Genomic DNA, 24,016 nt, shown 5'->3' with positions numbered 1-24,016 from the left:
GGAGAACAGCGATCGAAAAGCGTTGTGACTTTCAAATTTTCTCAAACTCTAAGATAAAAGGTTCCCGCTCATCATCATCATCATCATCATCATCATCATCATCATCATCATCATCATCATAATCATCATCATCATCTCTTTTCCTCTTACTATTTTTTCGTTATCGTTTTCTCTTTTTCCCTTTTCTTGTTCTTCTTTCTTCCCACTTCTGATTCTTTCCTCCTACTTATTCTTCATCACTTGTTTATCACCCCACCTCCGTAAGGTTGAACCCTCATAAACCCGCCTTTATAAAATAGACGACTGATTATGCGCGAATAATTACAGGTCTTCTCCCCAAATTTGGCCACAATTCTGACGTCTCAACGGAGAATTTGCATCATTATTTCACTCGATCATTTGTTTATTTGTTTTCTTTTTTTTTTCGAAATTATCTTCTCCTGTTGTACTTCTCCTTTTTTTATTCCGATTTTTCTTCTTTTTCTTATCTTTTTTCTGCTCCTTTTTTCTCAGTTATTTTCTTTTTTTCTTTCTTACCTCATTCTTTTTTATCTTTATTCGGCTTCTCTTTATTCTCCCAATCAATCCACTATTTCCCACCTCATCTCCTCATCTTTATTCTTTTTTTCTTCGTCCTTGTCTTTTACTCTTTTTTTTCCATTTTTTATCTTCTATTAATTTTTTCTTCTCTTTTCCGGCCCTTCTCCCTTCTCTTCCTTCTCTCCCTCAGTGTTTTTCATCATTTATCCTGTCACTTTTTACTCTAATATTCATTCATTCATTCGTTCGTTCATCCTGCTTCTTCTTCTTTTCTTCTTCGCCTCCTCCTCTTCTTTCTTCTTCATCTTTTTCCTCTTTTCCTCTTTCTTCTTCTTCTTTTTTCTCTTCTTTCTTCTTCATCTTCTACTCTTTCATCTTCATCTTCATCCTCTTTTCCTCTTTCTTCTTCTTCTTCTTCTTTTTCTCTTCTTTCTTCTTCATCTTCTTCTCCTCTTTCATCTCCATCTTCGTCCTCTTTTCCTCTTTCTTCTTCTTCTTTTTCTTCTTTTTCTCTTCTTTCTTCTTCATCTTCTTCTCTTTCATCTCCATCTTCGTCCTCTTTTCCGCTTTCTTCTTCTTCGTCTTCTTTTTATTATTATTTTTCTTCTTTTTCTCCTCTTTCCTCTTCTTCATCTTCTTCTTGTTCTTCTATTTCTTCTTCATCTTCTTCTCATCTTTCTTCGTCCTCTTTTTCTTCTTCTTCTTCTTCTTCTTCTTCTTCTTTCTTCTTCTTCTTTCTTTATCTCACTCCCATTCTTCGTCCACTTTTCTTCTTCTTGTCTTTCTGCTTCTTTTTCTACTTCTTCTAATACTCTTCACTCTTCCACTCGTCCTTCATTTTATTCTTATTCTTCTCTATCTTATCCCCCTCCTCATCCCACTTCTGTCCCTTTTTCCCCGTCTGCTCCTCATCATTTTCCTCTCAATTCTTCTACTTTCCTTTTCCCAAATTCTTCATCTCATTTTTTTCTCATTACATGCTTTGCTGCACTTTACAGTTTTTTATCAAATAAATGTCAGAATAATTTCTTTTCTTCTCTCTTGCTTTGCCTCTTTTTTACTTTCTCTATCTTAAATAAATTCATTTATAAGAGATGCATTTTTGTCAGTCGTTTTCAGTAAACGCAAACATTTTCAAAACAACGGGGTCGACATTTATGAAAATTGATGAGTCCATTGTGACAATTCCTTTACTATTTGTCGAGGATTTTCGACAAAATAGCGTCCAAGTAATTTAAAATATTTTCTTGTCATTTCAACTTATTTTGCTTTAGTTTGCAACGATGGTCTATCAGGCTTCACTATTAAATAACATTTTCAACGCCAAACGCACATACTTAATAGATGCGCTCATTTCAGACGAGTACGAATACATATACAATAAGTAATGTCTCTTCGTTAATCTTGTGTTGTGTTTTCACCGATGAGCTATAAATAATCCTAACAAAATACAAATGTCTTTTTATACATACAGGTGTCTGTTTAGGTGTTTGTCTTTTTCCTCTGCATCGTGGCTTTTTCACTTCACCATTCATATGTGGCCGTGTCGTCTAGTGATTGTCGATCGCCTTGAACTAGGGGAATAAACATTTCAGTCATGAAAGACACAAGAAAGACTTTCGTTGAGTTCTTCAAGGTTTTATTGCAGAGAATTTTATTCATAGAGAGAGAGAGACTACATGACTAAAATTATTACATTCTTAATTTCCTTTTCTAACTTGGGAATTGAAACACGGACAGTTCTTCCGTCAAGGTGCGCCACTGGCATAGTGTTCCCATAGCATCACCAGAGCCCGGTTAGCTCGTACGGGTTCTACATCAGTCTACTCACCATGGAAGGCCTTACCAGATTACCGGTGACTATATTCTCATTCTGTCACAATTTAGGTCTGAAATGAGAGAGTTTATTTCATGCAACGGTGTAGCCTAATGAAGCAATCCTGGACTTTTGCCACCTACACACGAACGAAGACGTGGGGTTGGTATTTGCGAAGGACACCCATCAAAAGACAGGAAAGAAAGTTGGAGGGAATGTAAACCCGCTTGCTAAGAACAGTGTTAAATACATCTTGGCAATATCATCCCACGAAGCAGCAACTTTCTGGCAACATACCTGCAATATCTATTACCATCAGGGAGCGACATATACGCTTTTCCGGTCACTGCATGAGGATAAAGTATGAGCTGGTGATAAATGTAGTGCTGTGGACTCCACGACACGAGCGGACGAGCACAGGACAACCTAGATCCACGTACATCCAGCAAATTGCACATAACACCAACTGTGATCCTGAAGATCTGAGGCAGCGGATCGAAATCTAGAGAGAGAAAGAGAGAGAGAGAGAGAGAGAGAGAGAGAGAGAATCACATTCGTTCGGGCAAGAAGCCCGACTAGATAAATACGAAATTAAGACACGCAGACGGACAGAGATCTCTGTAACATTCACATTAGAGTCTCAGTTTCTACATCGTCTAGCAATGTCTCGTTGGTAGAGTTTTCTGTGATAAACTGATTCAAAACAACTTTTTCTCGCTCAACAACGTGACATCATGTCATATCCTCTAGTTGGCGAAAATCTGGTGAGACGACAACAACTATGGAAGGCAGTAATTGCTGAGAATGCAGTCAGGAGATTCAGAGTTCCTATCCCGTCGCAGTTACCACCTGACGAAGGCCAGAGGAATAGCTGGTCGAAACGTCGTGAAAAGAACAACTAAAAGATAAGAATAATAGTCCGCAAATAAATAAATAAATAAAACTCATCTTAATAAGCATTCCAATTAATTAAATAATGTATAGACCCGACAATGGAATATCAGATAATATATAAAACGTGGATTTAAAAGGACAAAATAATCCAAACTTGATCGCCCTTCGGGGCCCGTGCTGCAGTTGATAGAGATGTTGAATCGCTACGAGTCTAGGTGACCAATGTCCTAAGATAGCGGTTTCAATCCTACCCAAACTTATTGCACGCGCCTCGTGTATATATATATATATATATATATATATATATATATATATATATATATATATATACATATACAGAAAAATATTTATGATTAAAGTACTTATTTCTGAATAAAAATGTCATATTTCAAAAAGCACGTAAATCGATCATGTACTTTACTTTTGACTAAGAAAATCAAGTTTTACGGTGCCGTTACAAAGCTGATTTTTATTTCACCTCTGAAAATGTTGTCAAATGAGGGAATCCTGTGATGAATTTTTATTATGGTGGCTCGGGACGCATCATATTCGTTTTCTTCCAAAACTGTGATTTTCTAAGTTTAATGTAACTACTTTACATAATTTTTGGTCATAACATCTTCGTTCCGTAACGGATACGTACACCGTAAAGATTTCTCTGTAATTTTCAAAGCAGGTTGAACTCTGGACTTGCTATTAGGTTTTTTTTGTCTGTGTGTTCTTTGCTTGAATTTAGAGTAACATTTTATATGTGTCACGCTTAAGTATGGAATGTCATTTTCGTCAATCTGTCACGCTTAAAGATACGACCAATTATCTAGGTAAAAGGATCGGTTTGTAACGCGTCAATTTGAAATGGTATCTTAATCTCTACTCGTGCACACTAAATGGACGTATCTTAAGGATAGCCTCGTTTTTGTTTATTTATTCATCCGCTTTCTCCGTGTAATCAGGCTAACCAAGGGCGGTCTGTTTGGGCAATTCTTTTTTTTTTTTTTTTTTTTGCTATTTCGTTCTAGACAGCCTTTTTTTTACCAGTAATTGTAGATCAGGTTACTCTCAGAAGCACCAGTGCCTTTTCTCTAATTCATACCAATTATTATAATAATGCCTGACAATCACGTCCGTACAATTGACTTTTTTCCCCACGCGCCATCTTGTTTTTCTTCCACTTGCCCATTTTTTTGTCAGCACAAATTTCTAGCGTTGGCAATGAATTATGATCGAATTTGTGTTCCTTATTTTTTTGTTTCATGATTTTTTTTTCATACATTTTCTTTATACTCCGTATTTCTTATATGCATCGTCAATTCGATAGTGATATTTATATCATGACACGATTTCGGCCGATGTACGCTCTGACCTTGTTTCGGGTATATTGTTAAACTAGTCGAAACGCAGGGCGTTATCAAAGAATGAATTAAGACAGATGTAAAGCTGTGATCCCAGCTCTTAACTCCATATTACTATTTATATTTTCATCTATTTAATTTCATTAATTTTTTAATTATTAATAAACACTAGACGAATACCCGCTCTAGGACAGGTAAAATAAAATCCTTAAAATATCAGTTTTGCACTGCATTTATGTTTGCTTTAGAAGGTTAAACTTGTGATATAATGATATTGAATCTCATGTCTAGAATCCTTATTCTAATTATGATCTAAATCTAAAAAAAAAAAGGTACTTGTGCAGAATTTGTACCGGACGTTACTAACTTGCCGCTCGATTTTGCTCGGCACATATATCGTCAAACGCCAATTTCCTCGACCGTCGCCGACTTTCGCCGAGCAGTGCCGAGCGTCGCCGATTATCAAAGCATAACAACGCTACTTAAAACATACTGGAGAAAGCATTTAAATATAATCAAATCATAAGAAAAATATATATGTATTACGAAAATAAAAAAGTAACAACGAACTACCGTAGCAATTTCGGTTTTGTTCTTGTAACATGTTTTAAGTTAAAAAAATAAACAAGTCATGTTTTCTTCGACCATTTTTTGGTCAAACAAAATTGAACATAATTTATACGATAACCATGTTTTGTGTTTTTCATATTTATTTTCACAAAAGTTTTTTTTTTTAAATATCATTTTTTAAAATTTTATTTTCCATGTATTATTGTATTTTAATTTAATTTTTCTTCCTTAATTTCTGTAACTAATGTAACTTTTTTGCATGAACATTTTTTTCCTGTAAGATGGGGCTGGGGCAACCGTTTTTATATTTTAAGTTAAATTAAATCAAGACAGCCGGGGCATTCCTTTAGGATTAGGTTGATTTTCTACGGTCGCATCAGATGATGCCAAAGTGGGGTGAGAAGAGACAGCGGAGGTGGAAGAATTTCGCCAACCGGGTTGCTTTCCAGTCTATGGTTTATCATAGACTGGAAAGCTACTCGGCTGGCGAAAGCTACCCGATTGGAGACAAAATGGACATTACAAAATGTCTGTCTCCACATAAACTCGAAAAGATAACTGTCAAGAAGCTCACGGCTGGTCCCAATATTTTCCTCAAAGATCGTTTGCTCTTTGCCGCGCATTGATCGGCCGCTTACGTTAGATTATAGTCAAACCCGAACGTATGCTGTCACGTTCCGAGCAACACCAAGCAACACCAAGCCGACGTAATCCAATTTACTAAATTTCCACTACGTAATACTATATTATCTCACTGACTACTATACACTCAGTAATCCCTATACTCGCGTGGCCTCCCGGCCTTGATAAGTGGTGACCCCTATGTAAAAAAAAAAAAATCGCTACTGACGTAGAGTCCCTCAATATATTACACTGGTGCTCTTCATTTGATCAGTTTACCAGTACGACCACTGGGGGATGGTATTAATTAAAGTGATTTTGGTACGATGGTCGAAACTTCTAAAAAATTGTTTCTATCCATGACTGTTTTTCGCTTTTCCATGCAGAAAGATGACCGAAAAGAAGGGGTTTGATAAGGTTTTTAAATGTTTTACTTGAAAAGAATTAACTTAAGGACAAAGGGACGAAATAACTAACTTTTAATTACATATTATTTAATTGGAATTCGTTTTTGAGATGAGTATCATTTTATTAATTTATTTCATTGTTGACTGTTATACTAATCTTTTGAGTGGCGAGACGAAAAACAACTATGGAAGGCAGTAATTGCTTGGGATGCAGTTAGGAGATTCGGAGTTCCTATCCTGCCACGGTTATCACCTGACGAAGGTTAGAGGAATAGTTGGCCGAAAGTCTGAAGATAGCAGTTTCAATCCTACCCAAAGCCGTCCAGAGGCTTACGTGGCCAAAAACGTGGTGAACCGACAACAACTATGGAAGGCAGTAATTGCTTGGGATGCAGACAGGAGATTCGGAGTTTTTATTCTGTCGCGGTTACCACCTGAAGAATGCCAGAGGAATAGTTGACCGAAACGTCGTGAAACAATAACTAAGAAAGATGAGGATAATAGTCCGCAATAAATAAATAAATTTTAATTACATATTTACTTAAGTAGTTAACTTAAGAAACGAGTGACGCAGACGGGCAGATATTGGTAAAATTTGCTAAGATTTTCAGTTTTCTACTTTACTCGGCGTGCCTTGTTCGTATGGTTGCCCCCCCCCAAAAAAAAACGACTAATCCGAAAATCTTTGTTTTCTCTCGCTTGAAAATGTGACGCCATGAGATCATTTGGCTTTATAGTTTTTCGATAGAGATGCAGAGAGTTTTCTTACATAGGCATCACCACTTATCAAGGCCAAGGGACCACTCAAGGACAAGGGTTAAAGAGTGTACAGTAGACAATTAGACAATATAGTAATCGTTAGTAATGTAAATTCGGTAAATTTGTTAACTTATATGAAACGGCTCATCAAAAACTTGTTTATGTTAGACTTGAAGACAAAGATATTGTAGTCAGCTTGAAAGCAGGAAAAAGGAAGAAAATTTTATAGGCGTGCTGTACTAAGAAAGAAGCTTTTTTTCATGGAATCTGCGTTTCGGTTTAGGCACAGATAAAGAGTTGGGGAAATTATTGATAGTGTTTTCTGCTAGACGAGTGTTTCTTGAAGAGTTACGAAGACGGCGATGAATTTGAAAATCCAAAAGACTTGCAACTTAAAATTGATTAATACTTCGGATTTTATATCTTGCGCCACGTGTCATTATTGAAAATGTCCTCTCGACGATCAAGCCCTTTCTCTGTAGTAAGTTTATTAAAGTAGTTGTTGATGGGAAGAAATTATAAACTCATAGTATTATCGATAGCGTGCTGTAAGTATCCATCTTAAGCCCAACACTCTTCCTGATCTTCATCAACGATCTCTCAATGATATTAATGCAGACGATACTATTTTTCGAAGACCGGCAAACATCTAGATCTTACTGATTCTCTTTCCTAATACTGAGATGGTAAAATGAGATTTTAAAATAATGGCTAGTTACCTTTAATTAATCCAAAACAAAACTTCTATCTTTTCACCAACAACGCTTTAATCTCCACGTGGCCCAAATTAAAATGAACGGCCCTTGTTTTGAATTTGGAAGCCATGTTTAGTTTCAGAACAGTTTTTGATGGTTAGTTGTTCTGTACAAGTCCTGGAGAGGTCCTGGATATGACCTTAAACTATATCCGACGGTAAAGCCCGAGCTTGCGGGCTTTGGGGAGTATGGAGCCATCCTTTAATTGCCATTGCTCTCAGGTCCACTCTGCCCCCAAAGTGGTAGTACCTATTAAGGTCCCAACTATGGGCTCAATAGAAACCGACATAAAAAAGAAATACACTCTTAAAAAATTGTTCTTAAAAATCACTGAATTCTGCATTAAATAATCTGAAAAGGGTTGATATGTCGTAAAACAAAAACAAACAAACAAAGTCCTGGAGATGACGAGTTCTCAGACATGTCCATAGAATGGAAATAGGCACAAACTTTAATAAAGACTTTTCATATCTATCTGCGTAAGTATACATTGATAATTATGCTTCAGTTTGAAGAAATATGGTATGATAAAATTATGGGGTGTTCGTTCACACCTGACCTTCATAGAATGAAAATATGTCACAAAGATTAACAAGTTTTTTTTAATATAGATCCACAGAATATTGTGATAAGTGTTTCAGTGTGAACAGGTATGGTATAATAAATTATTGGGTTTATCTATTTTATTTTTACTTTCATCATATTTTGCTTTGGTTTTGATAACCCCAAATTCGGAGCTATCTCTTTAGAACACTTCCTTTTCATAAACTATCATACTATCATAAATCAGAGTCCATTTTCTGTAGCCTGTTTTGTAACTCAGTCAACGGCGGGTGCTTTTACTAGTATAATATAAAGCTGAATGTCTGTGTGTGTGTTTGTGTCTGGTCACGAATAGGCTCCTATATTGTTGACTATTTAAAAAAAACTGATTGCATATAATGATAGATGTATCGAGACACAGGAATGGGTATGTTTGATCTGGCAGAACAGTGGTTCATTAAAATTGTGGGGTCCGCGTTCGCGCCTAGTTCACAAAGTATTGAAAAAAAATTAACAATAAAAGAAAAGGTTTACAAGTGTGTTTGATATAAATGTACATAATAATACTTTGATAAATATGTTTTTACTTAAATAGAGATGGTATCATAAAATTGTGGGGTTTGCGTTAGCGTCTGACCTCCATAGAATGGAAATAAGCACGCAATTTAATAAAGACTTTTCATATCTATCTGCGTAAGTATACTTTGGTAATTATGTCTTAGTTTGAAAAAATATGGTATGATAAAATTATGGGGTGTTCGTTCGCACCTGATCTTCATAGAATGGAAATATGTCACAAAGTTTAACAAGGTTTTTTAATAGAGATCCACTGAATAGTGTGATAAGTGTTTCAGTGTGAACAGGTATGGTATAATAAATTATGGGGTCTATCTATTTTATTTTTACTTTCATCATATTTTGCTTTAGTTTTGATACTCCCAAATTCGAAGCTACCTCTTTACAGCTCTTCCTTTTCATAACCTATTATACTTTTATAAATCAGAGTCCATTTTTCTGTAGGCTGTTTTTGAACCCAGTATATATATATTGCCTACATAAGTCCCTAGAGTTAAGCAACGACCAGACTGTCCAGTACCAGATGGTCGGCCATTTTAGGAATACTCAGCATTGCCTGTGTTTGAAAACAGTCCTGCATCTTCTATCACGGTTGTGTTACCCTAGGTAAATAAACAAGAAAATCGCGGAAAGAAATTATCGTATTTTTTAGCAAAATCCAGTTATTTATCGATTTTTCTTTTTTAGTATCAATTCTTACAAAGCATTTCCTATTTAATAGAAATATAAGCAATATTAGGCTCACTCAAAGAAAATTAATAATTTATTTTTCAAATATTTAAAAGTAGTGTTTTTCACAAAAATCATGAAATATATCATTTTTTGCTAATCTGAAAGATAATTATTATTAGCATATTCAACGAATTTAACGCTATAAAACACAAAAGTTGAAAAATAAAACACATTCAAAATTCGGATTTTCAACCTTAAAATCTGATACGTGCGCAGTTGTTTTTGTTTGTTTGTTTTATCTACAATCCTCACCCTCCCCACAATGCAATATAGTTCGCTCAGTTTCGGCTTATTATTTTTAGTATATTTGTACTCACAAATAAAGAAGGGAGTTTTGAAGACAATATATATGTATATATACATGTGTGTGTGCGTGCGCACACGCGCGTGTGTGTGTGTAGATTACAAAAAAGAGTACACCATTATATTGTACATTCTTCACTCGGTGAAAATTTCGTTTTGATTGGATAATTACTTGATTTTTGGTAGAGTTTTAAAGAGAGACTCCGTCAAAAAATGCTTATTCCGCCTTTCGTTACTTTTAATTATTTCGTTTTTTTTTTGTCTTTGTGTAAAACGTAATTTTCCATTTCTTGTACTAGTGATTAAAATGGTAAATACGTATCTATTTTAATCAACAAGTAAAGGTCAAATCGATATATCACACTAAAACTGTTTTTTTTCTGCGTTTGAGAAAATATGTGCATATAGGGCATAAGGATTTTGCTGTAATCTGAATAGAAAAAATAATATTTACCAATAGGAAAAAAAAACAGCTCTGTAACTAAATATTAACAAATTTAAAGAAAATCAGAATTGGTAGTTGTAACGGAATCGGGATTTTAAAACACTATCAGCCATTTTATAGGAATTGAGAAAAATATTGGAATAGCCCCATCACTACTAAAAACAAAATCACTGATCTTTGGTAGTTAGTTCAACTTACACTCGTAGGTTCTTAAATTTCCGAAACAAAAACGGAATTACATTATCCATATCGACTCATGAATTTCATTTAAAACGATTGATTTTCTCAGGTTTCGTTCTTGTTACCCTCCGCTTTATAATAAAGACCAATGTGTATATATTCATATACGATGAAATATATGTATTTCTGTCCAGCCACACAAAAGTTAGCGAGCAAAATGCATCCAGTGGCAGAAAAACTATTTTAGACTTACCAGAACGCCTGAAATAAACTCGTTAATAAATCCTCGACGTTTTAATAAATAAATAAATGGTTAGTAATTTTAGGTTATCCGAAATGATAATAAGATATCAAAAATTAAATTGATGATTTTTTAATGAATATTTTAGTAATATATCTCGATAAATTTAGAATAGAAACACTGGCAAAGCTTCTGTGTAATCATTTTTCATGGAGGTTCTTGACTAGCGGAAGGCGCTGACCGTGGTTAACTACGAGGATTTACAACCTTGAAGTACCGAATTCGAATTCTGCTCGTTCCACAGATGCTGGCGACCTTCACCTGGTACCGATGTCTTTCTATAATGAATTTTAACTAGAAAGATATCGAAGAAACAAAGACTAGAAAAAAATCATCTGATTCATACGGAATCAATGAATGATCCAGAACAACATTCACCGGGAGCTTATGGCGACTCAGTTGCTTACGATGCAGGTTTACAGTTAGAGTGTGTCAAGTTAAAACCAAGTTCTTTCCACAGAAACACGGTCACTTAAAAACCTTTAGAAACTTCTCGTAGTCGCTCCAGTGAGTAGCCGATATCATTCTAGATAAAATTCTTAACAGAAACCTATTGGGGAAAAGAATGGCAACAAAATTCATCGCAATGAATGATGCTCAACAGACAACATTAAATGCACTGGCATTGAAATAAGAAACGAAATTAATTCCTTTAATACACTTGATGGCTTCCTCCGGTCGTGACAGACTATTGATACCCACTGTAAGGGTGCCTGCGCGTGAAATATTTGTGGCAAAAGTTGCGCAATTCTCAACTACAGCCCTCCTGAGTCGACATTGTTACGCACCAGTGGCAAGCAGAGGTTCAGGACGACTGGAAACAATGCCGAGATAAACGCAAAACATATACAGCGCCTAAAGTTCCCAAATGGTCACCCAGCTGGTACTAGTCAGGCTAAACATTGCTTATCTTCGGTGATCTGAGGAGAACCGGTTTGTCAACGTGATTATGCCGTATATATATATATAATTTAGTAAATAAAAATAGAAACTTAAATTAAATGTTTTTAAAGTTTTTTTTCAATCATTTGGGCTACATAGAATAAGGAAATTGTATACTGATGCTGCAAAAAGGGATATTGAACTTCAAATCGAAAGTGTATGCTAAATCCTGTAATGGATGTCCTTGGTATTCTCCAGGAAAAAAGATCCAACGAGTATTGTAATAAATCCAAGGAAGCTGGTAACAATCCGATACATACATATTTTCCAACGCGTATTGTAATTAATTAATTATATATATATATATATATATATATATATATATGTATATATATATATATAGAACGAGAGAGAGAGAGAGAGAGAGAGAGCGACAGAGATAGAGAGAATAAATGACAAAAAGTTATATTCCAAAATTCGTGATGTTGACCATCTTATAATTTATTCCTTTAATTCAGTTAACTTATACAAATTTTGTCATTTATTCTCAATATTGCTCTGTAATTACATTGAGCTTCTTAAATAAGGATTGATATATTATAAGAAAATATATTTATACATACATATATATATATATACATAGATACATACATATATATGTATGTATATATATATATATATGTTTAATTTCAGAAGAGTTTCTGAGTGGTAGGTATGATGTAAATACCCTCGACAAACCCGACAAGCAGCAAAATCTCACCCCTTCACAGTTGAGATCCCTAGATGTAAAAGAGCCTTCTACTCCAGTAGTTTCTTCCCCAGAACCGCTAGACTTGGGAATTCCCTTCAGGGTTCCTGCTTACCCAACTGTACGACATGCAGAAGTTCAAGTCTCTGTCTGTCTCTCTCTCTCTCTCTCTCTCTCTCTCTTTCTATATATATATATATATATATATATATATCTGTTGTGGTGGCAACCACTTATTTGCATATGTGAATAACATAACACTATAAATTGCAAGCCTAGGTTGGCCTTGGTGTGTCTTACTCAAATGCCACCAGAAGTGACGCCGAAGAGCGTACATGTCCTCCCACCAAGACTCGACACCGTCATTTGTACATATTGTAAATATACCTTTTCTTTAATACACTTATTATTGCGTTATCTTGTTGTTTGCGTCTTCATTGTATTTCCTTACTAATTATTGTTCAACCTTGCAACCACAACAGTTGGCGACGAGATATGAAGCGTCAAATATAACAGTTTGACGGAGAACTATTTAAAAAAAAGTACAATGCAAAGGTTGACCATTTTTTTAAGGAATGCAAAGTGTTGACGAGCAAACGGATTTTCCGCTAAAGAGAAGTTTCAGCTCAAGTGAAAAAAAAAACTCTTACGTGGCAAAAGCGACAATTTACGCCGTTTTCTGGGAATCCGACTTGCAAACGAATGTAAAAGTGAATTTTCGTTTTGTCGCTACACGACAAATCTTACTAAAGGACCAACTTGCAAACGAAAAGCGAACTTTGTTCTGTCGCAAAAACGACAGATCAGACCCGTATTACTAAAAGCAAGGAAGTAACCTACGAAAAAAGTTCACCAGTGGATTCTAATTACTGTTCTCCGTAAACAAAACAACAACTAAAGGACTTTTTAATTAATGTTTTGGTTGACGTCGGTACTAAAAGGAAATACCACAGCTAAAACTAAAATTCAAGGAAAGGATTTTTTTTCTTGAAGTTGTCACTGAATAACGGATAATACAGTAAAACGTCACGGAAAAAAAGGTAATCTCAATTTAAGAGGTATTTTAATTACTAAAATACTAGAGAAAAAAAAACTCAAAGAACTAAATGTACTGCATACATTTATTCAATTGTGACTCGATTAAAAAAACAAAACCCAAACTTTTATTTTGTGGAAAGAGCTACTTATTAGTAAGTGCCTAAAAACGGAAAGTCAATTCCATTTCGTGATTCCAGTTAAACCTGTTTTATTTTTCTTTGCAGCGTGACTCGCAAAAAGAATATATTATTGCAAGCAGCGATATTATTATTATTGAAAACAGGAGCTTACAGCAATTTGCTTTTTTGTTGTAACCCAAACCGGTGTATATGGTACATGGTACAATATTTTTTTTAACTACACACTAAAAAAAAACAAAAAAAACATGGAAGACTTATCAAAAATGTTCATGCAATTTTTACAAGTACAAGCTGCACAAAACGAGCTTTTGCAAACGCAAATACAGGCACAGGCTGACCGCGAGGAAAAGAGAGAGGACAGATTATTGAAATGGCAGCAGGAACAAGAAGAAAAGCAGAAAATGGCGCAATTAAAGCAGAAAAAACTGCAATTGGAACAGGAAGAAAGGCATAAGAAACTACAATTGGAATATGAAGAAAGACAAGAGGAACGTTTTGCTAAAACACTGGAACTACTAAAGAGTAATCGAGAAAATGTCGATAGTGTTAATTTCTCCCATACAACTATTTTAATAGCATGGACACATTTCATTATATGCCTGAGGAAGAGAAGAATTTTGAAGCATACTACACAAGATACGAGGATGTTTTTCAACTGGACTGTAAAAATTGGCTAAATAGTCAGAAAGTCAGCCTCTTACTCAGAAAATTGGGTACATCAGAACACAGCAAATTCGTAGATTACATATTACCTACAAAAACTGCGGAATTAGAGTTCATGGAAGCTGTAAAATTACTAAAAGAATTATTTAATCCAAATATATCTCTTTTTCATAAAAGATGGCTGTGCATGAATCTAAGAAAGATGGACAACCAAGATTATTTGACATACGCAACTGCGATAATTTTAAGCTTGCAGAACTAACGGTAGAAGATTATAAATGTCTAATCTTCGCTCAAGGGTTAGTTTCCACGAAAAATGCAGAAATACGCAGACGAGTGTTGTCTAAGCTGGAATCTGAGCAAGATTTAACCCTCCAGAAACTAGCAGAGGACTGTGAAAGGGACATTACACTAAAAAAGGATTAAAAAAATATAGAAGAATCCGGAGTGGCGTATGTAAGAAAAGTTAGAAAACCATACGCACCAACCAAGAACTTTACAAAGAAAAGCAATGGAACGGGATATTCCAAAGATAATAACCATAAATATAGTACACTATATAACAAGCCTCTTCCTAGATATAACTGTAAGAGATGTGCAGAAAAGCATTGGGAATCAGATTGTCCTTATAAGAAGAAAAAAATGCTACATTTGTAAGAAGGTGGGACACAAAAGCGATTGCTGCAGATATAAAGATTACACCAGAAAGAGAGTACAGCAAACAAAATCAAATACAAAATTAGACAAAAATCGGCGAAAATACGTAAAAGTGGAAATATTTAAAACATCAATAAAGTTACAACTCTACTCCGGCTCCGATGTTTCTATAATAAACCTGAATACGTGGAAAAAGTTGGGAAAACCGGCCATGATGAAAACTAGTAAAGCAGCCCGGGCGGTAACTGGTGGTGGTATAAAATTTGAAGGAGAAGTTGTCCTCCCGATAAAATTGAAAGGGATTTCGAAGAAATTAAAAATATTCGTACTAAAAAATAGTGAAAATCTGTTTGGAATAGATTTAATTGAGAAATTCGGACTATGGGATAAGCCAATCAATACATTCTGTAAAAAATTAGAATGTTCTTCTCCAACAACAGTAAATATAAAAGACGATTTAAAAGAATTATTTCCTGAGGCATTCACGACTAACTTAGGTCGCTGCAATGAATTCAAGGCCTCGTTTGAACTTAAAGACAACGCCAGCCCAGAAATGTTCCGTTCGCTGGGTTGGAAAAGATTGATAAAGAATTAAATAGATTGGAACAGACGGGAATTCTATCAAAAATAGAACACAGCGAATGGGCAGCCCCCACCGTATACGTAAAGAAAAAGAATGACGAAGTTAGAGTGTGCGCAGACGTTTCGACCGGGGTCAACTCCCTATTAAAAGATCACCATTACCCCCTACCAAGCCCAGAGGAAATATTCACGAAGTTGAATGGGGGTAATATCTTCTCCAAGATAGACTTGAGCGACGCGTATTTGCAAATACCGGTCGAGGAGAATTGCTCAAAAATACTATGCATCAATACGCATAAGGGATTATACAAATACAACCGATTGGCTTTTGGCATCAAAGTAGCGCCTGCCATCTTTCAGCAAGCGATGGACACCATGCTAAGTGGTATTGAGTGCGCATGTGCATACCTGGACGACATTGTTGTCAGGAGCAAATCCCTAGAAGAACATAAGGAACATTTGAAACAAGTATTTACTCGAATACAAGAATTCGGCTTTAAAGTAAAAGAAAGTAAATGTGACTGTTGTATGAGCGAGATTAAGTATCTTGGACACATAATAAACAAACATGGACGACGTCCAGACCCGGAGAGACCTGCGGAAATAAAAAATATGCCAGCACCCGATAATGTAACAACCTTGCAGAGTTTCTTAGGACTCGCAAATTATTACCAATCTTTTATTGAAGGAATGCATAACTTGCGAGCCCCCTTAAATAATCTGCTTAAAAAGGATACACCGTGGAACTGGACGCAAGAATGTCAAACCGCTTTTGACAAAATAAAGAGCGCACTAACATCCGAATTATTCTTAACGCACTTTGACACAAACTTAAAAATAGTCGTCGCTAGTGACGCTAGCTCCTACGGCTTAGGAGCATGCATTCAACATATTATGCCGGATGGGTCTAGAAAACCAATAGCGCACGCTTCGAGAACGCTGATACCAGCCGAAAGGGCATATTCACAAATCGAAAAAGAAGGGTTGAGCATAATCTTTGCCGTGACTAAATTTCACCGATATTTATATGGTAGACAATTCATACTTGAAACCGACCATAAACCGTTAGTCACGATCTATGGATCAAAAAAAGGATTGCCGGTATACACCGCAAATAGATTGCTGCGCTGGGGTACAATACTACTTAATTACGATTTCCAGCTACAACATCTAGCATCAAAAAAGATTTGCCATGCGGATGGACTGTCAAGACTGATACCACAGAAACACAATCTGGAAGAATCAGTCATTGCAGCAATTCGGACAAATGTTGAAGTAAAAAATATGGTAGCAAACATCATTAAGGAACTACCCGTAACTTTGTCGGACATTAAAAGGGAAGCCGAGAAAGACGAATATATAAAGGACATAAAAGAGAAAATTATAACGGACACAAAGGTGCGGGAAGTTTTCTCCATATGTGACGATGTGTTACTGTACAGCGAGAGAGTGGTAATACCCAAAACATTGCAGAATAAGATGTTAAGAGATTTCCACACAGGACATCCGGGGATAAATCGAATGAAGTCGTTAATGACATGGACACTGACATAGCGACAACAATTGATAAATGTAAAGGATGCCAGTTAGCGGCAAAATCTCCACCTATAGTACACAAACCTTGGCCGAAAACCGACCAACCATGGTCGAGAATCCACATGGACTTCGCTGGTCCATAGGTGAAAACTATTATTTAATTGTAGTGGATAGTTTCACAAAGTGGCCGGAGGTAATGCGTTGCAGGAATCCAACAACGAACAACTCAATAGGGTTCCTACACGAGTTGTTTGCAAGATTCGGTGTACCAGACACACTGGTCACTGACAACGGAACGCAGTTCACATCCGCAGAGTTTAAGGAATTTTGCGACACGTTCCGAGTGAAGCACATCACGACTCCGCCGTATCATCCAAGGTCGAACGGCCTCGCGGAAAGGTTCGTGGACACGCTAAAACGAGCGTTAAAGAAATCCATTGGAACACCAACAGAAAAAGCTTTGCAACAATTCTTGCAAGTATATAGGATTACACCACATCCTAGTACACCATCAAACATATCACCAGCATATCTAATGTTTGCCAGAAAGGTAAAATCAGCGTTTGACAAACTATTGCCAAGGCAGGCAATTATCCGAAACACTACACACACGAGAAGAAAGAAATATAACTCGGGAGATCGAGTATATTTTAAGTGCTACAGAAATAACACATCTTACTGGGAATGTGGAGTAGTGGATAAACGCATTGGTAATTGTACATACATGATTAAAGGTCCACAGAATATACATAAAAGGCACCTAAATCAGATAAAAAAACGTCATATCCAAGATAATGATGATCCGACAACAGTCGAAGAGGAGGACACCATAGATATCATATACGAATCTTTTAATTTGGAACCGCCTCAAAATGCACCTGAACCCCGAAGATCGGGTAGGAAAAGAAAAGTGAATGAACCATTAATGGTAAACCCAAAAAGAAAAAGATATTGAAATCTGTGTGACTTCAAATATTGGGAGGGGGTGTTGTGGTGGCAACCACTTATTTGCATATGCGAATAACATAACACTATAAATGGCAAGCCTAGGTTGGCCTTGGTGTGTCTTACTCAAATGCCACCAGAAGTGACGCCGAAGAGCGTACATGTCCTCCCACCAAGACTCTCTGACTCGACACCGTCATTTGTACATATTGTAAATATACCTTTTCTTTAATACACTTATTATTGCGTTATCTTGTTGTTTGCGTCTTCATTGTATTTCCTTACTAATTATTGTTCAACCTTGCAGCCACAACAATATCCTACAGTAGTAGTAGAAAAAAGATTGCCCTTTGCTTTTATACTTTAATTATTTAAAAGATTTAATATATTTTAATTTATTATTTCAATCATAAATGCTGCTTACGTTACTTCCCCGTTTGGTCAGTATTCGTTGTATAGTAATTATGTTCAGCAATAAACCACTACTAATATCCGTGCTGTAAGCAAAATACAGAATATATTGAAAGATCATAGTGGGAAGCTCAATGATTTAGAAATTAAATGTATTTCAATAGTTTTGATATAAGCGTGTAATCACTGAAAGTTGAAAGGTTCTGCTTATTGTCACTGGCGATAGGAACTAACGAATTAAATTGAGCCACTTCCTGCAAGCAACCAATCAGAAACCAGTATTATTCCATAAAAGTATTGAATCTTTTCGCATTCCAACAGATATTTAGTTCCTGTTAACACAAAAAGCATTGTTTGCTCTTTGCCTGCAACATTCCAAATCGAGGATCTATATAGAACATCTACCCGCTTGAAATTCTTCATCTCCAAGACTTTTTTTTTTTAAAAATTACATTGTCACCCCAAACAAGGCACATTGCGACTTTGATGTAGGGGGCTACTCTCAGGAACATAATCTACAGGGGTACTATGTGTGGAGTTGGGCAGCAAGATGTCGTTTCACGTTACACTTGAACTTCTGCATGTCAGTACAGTTGGGTAAGCAGGAACCATGGAGGGAATTCCCAAGTCTAGCGGTTCTGGGGAAGACACTACTGGAGTATCTAGGGATCCCAACTGTGAAGGGGTGGGATTTTTTTGCTTGTCCGGTTTGTCGGGGGTATTTACGTCATAGCTACCACTCAGAAACTCTTCTGAAATTAAACACAGGTGGATGGTATTTCTCTTACCCCCACTGTTAGAAGATGTGCCACGATTCGGAAAGTGGGTTAAGAGAGCCAGCATACAAGCTTGTAAAAAATCCCTAAACAGATTCTGTTGCATTCCTGGTGAGGCGTTTAGCAATAAGCTAACACACTCTCAAATAGAGGACTCAAAAATCTACGAGGGTGGATCCGCTGGGACTACACAACTCCCGCAAAATAAAGCATAGCAACATCAACAGAGCAAAGACCGTTTCGGTAATTTTTCAGATTAGGTTCACCTCCAAAATGTTCTTTTAAATAACGACTTGTAAAGGTTTTCGGCTGTGCTGAATACGAACATCGCATTGAAATATTGCAGAAATTAGTAGTTATCGAGATATTATAAGTTGTATTATGCATTATATTCTTTGGCGTCCATCTTTGTTTATGCTCGTGCGTGCCATAAACAAATCTACTCATCTATGACTGCCACTGCACGCGTGTATAAAAGACGGCCGCCAAAGAATACAATGCATAATACAACTTTGTTTTATCGCGATAACTACTAATTTCTGCAAAATTTCAATGCGACTTTCGTATTCAGCATAGTCGAAAACCTTTAAAGTTGTCATTTAAAAGAAAATTGTATTGTTTCCTCAGCGCAATTTAATTTGTTATCTTTTGTAGGCATTCCAGTTATCAAAGAACCCAAAAGACGTACGAACAAAAACATATTGAATTGCTTGTTAAACTCTTTTCATTCTGAAATAGATTTCACAAGTCATTCGGAAAGTTGAAAATTTGCGGTGAAAAGCAGATGCGGGTCTAGTATTGACCACCAGATCCATCAATGTCAAACGGTTGATCACATTAGCTCCTTTTAATCTCCCCTTTAAAATATGTTGTTGCATGTTAGAAACAGATGGTATCTGACACGTGAAGAGGGAGAAACCTTTGTCAAACGCATGCACAACAGTTAGATGAGTATTTTCAATCTATTAGCCATTTCAAACCTATCTACTGTCTCTCTCTAATATATATATATATATATATATATATATATATATATATATATATATGTGTATATGTATATGCATTCATGTATATGAATCAGTTATCTACGTACACATAGCTTATGAATAAGTAATATAATATATGCATATAACAAGCATGTATATACATTTATATATATATATATATACATATATATATGTGTGTATGTGTGTGTATTTGCTTACGTTCAAACTCTATGCGATCGTTAGAATTTAAGATGGCGTTCCCAACCCCCGAGGAGGAGCCACCATATACCGAATTTTATTATCCTTAAAATATGAACAAAGATTGGACATACATACAACACATATATATATATACATACATATATACAACACATATATATATATATATATATATATACAACACATATATATATATATGTATACATACATACAACACACACACACATATATATATATATATATATAGTCATCCACATACAGTACTGTTTCGCTGTTTCACAGCTCATCAGTGCGGCTAGACAGGCAACTACCTCAAGCCAGGATTGAAACCCGACCGTTTATATATATATATATATATATATATATATATATATGTAATATTTGGTTTGTTAAAACTGAATAAAACCATATTTCTACGTTACCAATTTAATTGAAATTTTCAGAAAATCTATTTTTAAAGTCAAAGAATGTTTGCATGTTATTAAAATAATTTAACCTTGCGAATTATAAAAATATTAAATTATAAATGAAAATATTTTTCGTAACTGCGAGATTGTCCCCAGTTCATTTCCGGTAGAAATGAGCCTTTCACTTATTGAGATAAGTATTATTTGTATTAATTTTTATGATACTCATGCAGAGAGTGATCCGTGCTGAAATAATAACATTATTATTTAAAAAGCCATTCTTAACATGGGGAGGGGAGGGTGTTTTGTACCTATTCTGTACTTTAACCTTACAATTGAATAAAAGAAACATATCGTAAAACTTTTATTTGGAAATACGATTTAAAAATAGCGCGAATCACTCTCTGCATTTTTTCCTTTTATTATTCTTAAAGAGTAAAACTTTTCTTATTCATGAAAAGAGTTAAGCCTACGTAAATAAATAAATAAATAAGTGTTTGTACACGTGACAAATTATCAATAAATGGTTTAGTTACTTTTTTTAGAAAATTATTTATGAAAAGAGTTAACGTAAATAATCTTTGTAAAAGTAAGTGCGAAAGTGCCGTAGTTGTACTCCAATGCGTAATTTCTATACGTATAGGTTTTTGGAAATTTTTTCACTGGATTATTATTGATTGGACACTAATTAAACAGATTATTAAAAAAAAAATTAAAAAGAAATCATTATTTCGACATTTGAAAGTGGTGCTCACTTTTTAGTTACAACGTTCTGATAAATTAGTCACACATTTTTTAACCAATAAAGACGCGGTATATCAAAACCATAGAAAGTAAAAATAATATAAGTCTCTACCGCATTTGTAAGTCGGAAATATAAAGATTTCTCAAAGAAAAAAAATAGATTAAACATGACTTTTTTATTGTTTTTATGAAAATAAAGTTTCGAGTTTTTTAATTTTTTTTTACTTAGTTAAAAGTCAGTTTGTAGGTGTTTTTTTGTTTTTTTTTAAAATAATTTGTTTTTATGGAAGGTGAGGGTGTTTTGGTTTTTTTTTTAATTTTTTAAGTATTATAAATTTCACTAACATGCTGGAGAAATGTTGGTGCTGCAGAGAGTGATCCGCGCTATTTTTTAAATCGTATTTCCACGTTTAATTAAAGTTTTATGATATGTTTTTTTAATTCAATTGTAAGGTTAAAGTACAGAATAGGTACAAAACACCCTCCCCTCCCCATGTTAAGAATGGCTTTTAAAATAATGACACTATTATTTCAGCACGGATCACTCTCTGCATGAGTACCGAAATGTGTAATAATTTGTTATTTTTTTTAGATTAGGTCCACCTCCACAATTTTCCTTTAAATGACGACATTTATAATGTTTCGAGTATGCTGAATACGGAAATCGCATTGAAATTTTGCGGAAATCAGTAGTTATCAAGGTATAAAAAGTTATATTATGCATTGTATTCTTTACCGGTCATCTTTTTACGCGCGCACACGCCATAAACAAATGCACGCGCGTAAAAAGATGACCGCCAAAGATTACAATGCATAATACAACTTTTTATATCATGATAACTACTTATTTCTGCAAAATTCCAATGCGATTTTCGTATTCCAAAAATTTAAAAGAAAATTGAGGAGGTGGACCTAATCTAAAAATTTACCAATAATTTTCCATCCCGTACGCCTCCCGATACATTGCTTCGTCAACACGCGACCATTTAAAAAAAAAAAAAATGGGTGACCGATTTACCAGAACGTGGTAACTAAAAAGTGAGTACCACTTTCAAATGTTGAAATAATTTTTTTTTTCAATTTTTTTTCAGAATCTGGATAGTGTTCAATCAATAATAATCCAGTGAAAAAATTTCAAAAAGTCAATCAGTATAGAAATTCGCATGGGGGTGATGGTTGTATAACTCCGCCACGTAAGTAAATAAATAAAAATGTTACGTGCACATGGCTTAGCCTTGACTAGGGGGGACTAAGGGAACGACCATTACATAATTCTGCGGGTCGCCATGGAAATCAACGCCCAATGAGTACCAAAATAGTTTTCATGATATGAAAAAAATTTTTTTCGAAAAGTGGGTGATCACTTTTCTATGTAAATATAACTTAAAATGAGCACCCACTTTCTGGCCACCCGGGGAAGGGGCATTTATTTTCGTGTTTATTGGCTTAAAGGTTTTTTGACAATGCAGTTTGGTATGCGAGTGCATATTTAACAGTTTTCGTTTATGCTCACGCGTAGCATAAACAAAGGCTACGTCTGTGAAATGGAAAATAGTCCCATAGTTCAGGGGTTATTATCATGCAAAAGAAATCAAACAAAAAACTTTTTAGCCAAGAAACACACAGAAAAATATAAAAAAACATAGCATCCATTTTTTTTCTATCGAATTAATTTGCTGTTTCCCCCGGATTTTTGATATAATTTTCCATTAAGGGGCGTGCGTCTCACGTTCGTATATAACAAATTTTTTTTTGTAGACTTCGGTGTGCTAAAAACGAATCTGCAAACCGTTTCCGTTGCAAAATATAGTTTTTATGATATGAAGAAATTACTTTTTCCAAAAGTGGGCGATCACTTTTCCATGTAAATTTAACTTAAAATGAGCACCCACTTTCTAGCCTCCTGAGAGAGGGGGGATTTTTTCCCATGTTTATTGGCTTTCATTTATGCTCACGCATAGCGTAAACGAAGGCTACGGCTGTGAAATGGAAAATAGTCCCAGAATTCAGGGGTTATTACCAAACAAAAGAAATCAAACACTTTTTAGCCAAGAAACACACAGTAAAAGGCCCCTCTCTCAGGTGGCCAGAAAGTGGGTGCTCATTCTAAGTTAAATTTACATTGAAAAGTGATCACCCACTTTTCAAAAAAGTAATTTCATGAATATCATGAAAACTTTCTTTTTGCTACCGAAACGGTTTGCAGATTCGTTTTTAGCACACCAAAATCTACAATAAAATATTTCGTTATATACGAACGTGAAACGGGCCTTAAAGTAAAATAATACCGGATTTTTTGGAGCAGATTTGCCGTTTAGTTGTACAAATATCATCAAACCAGGTAATCACTAAAAGGGACTTTTAAAAGTCGTCACCTGTATCGAGCAAAAGTTTAAAACCACCGATTATATGCCAGCCTACATCATGGTAACATATATTGAGTGAGTTCCTAACAGTATTTTTAGTTTAAACTCATTTTCCCAAAATT

This window comes from Euprymna scolopes, chromosome 36 (genome assembly GCF_053919585.1).
Source record: "Euprymna scolopes isolate OS-2025 chromosome 36, ASM5391958v1, whole genome shotgun sequence".
Classification (NCBI taxonomy): domain Eukaryota; kingdom Metazoa; phylum Mollusca; class Cephalopoda; order Sepiida; family Sepiolidae; genus Euprymna; species Euprymna scolopes.
The sequence above is the reverse complement of the archived record's forward strand: the minus strand, read 5'-3'. Positions refer to the sequence as shown.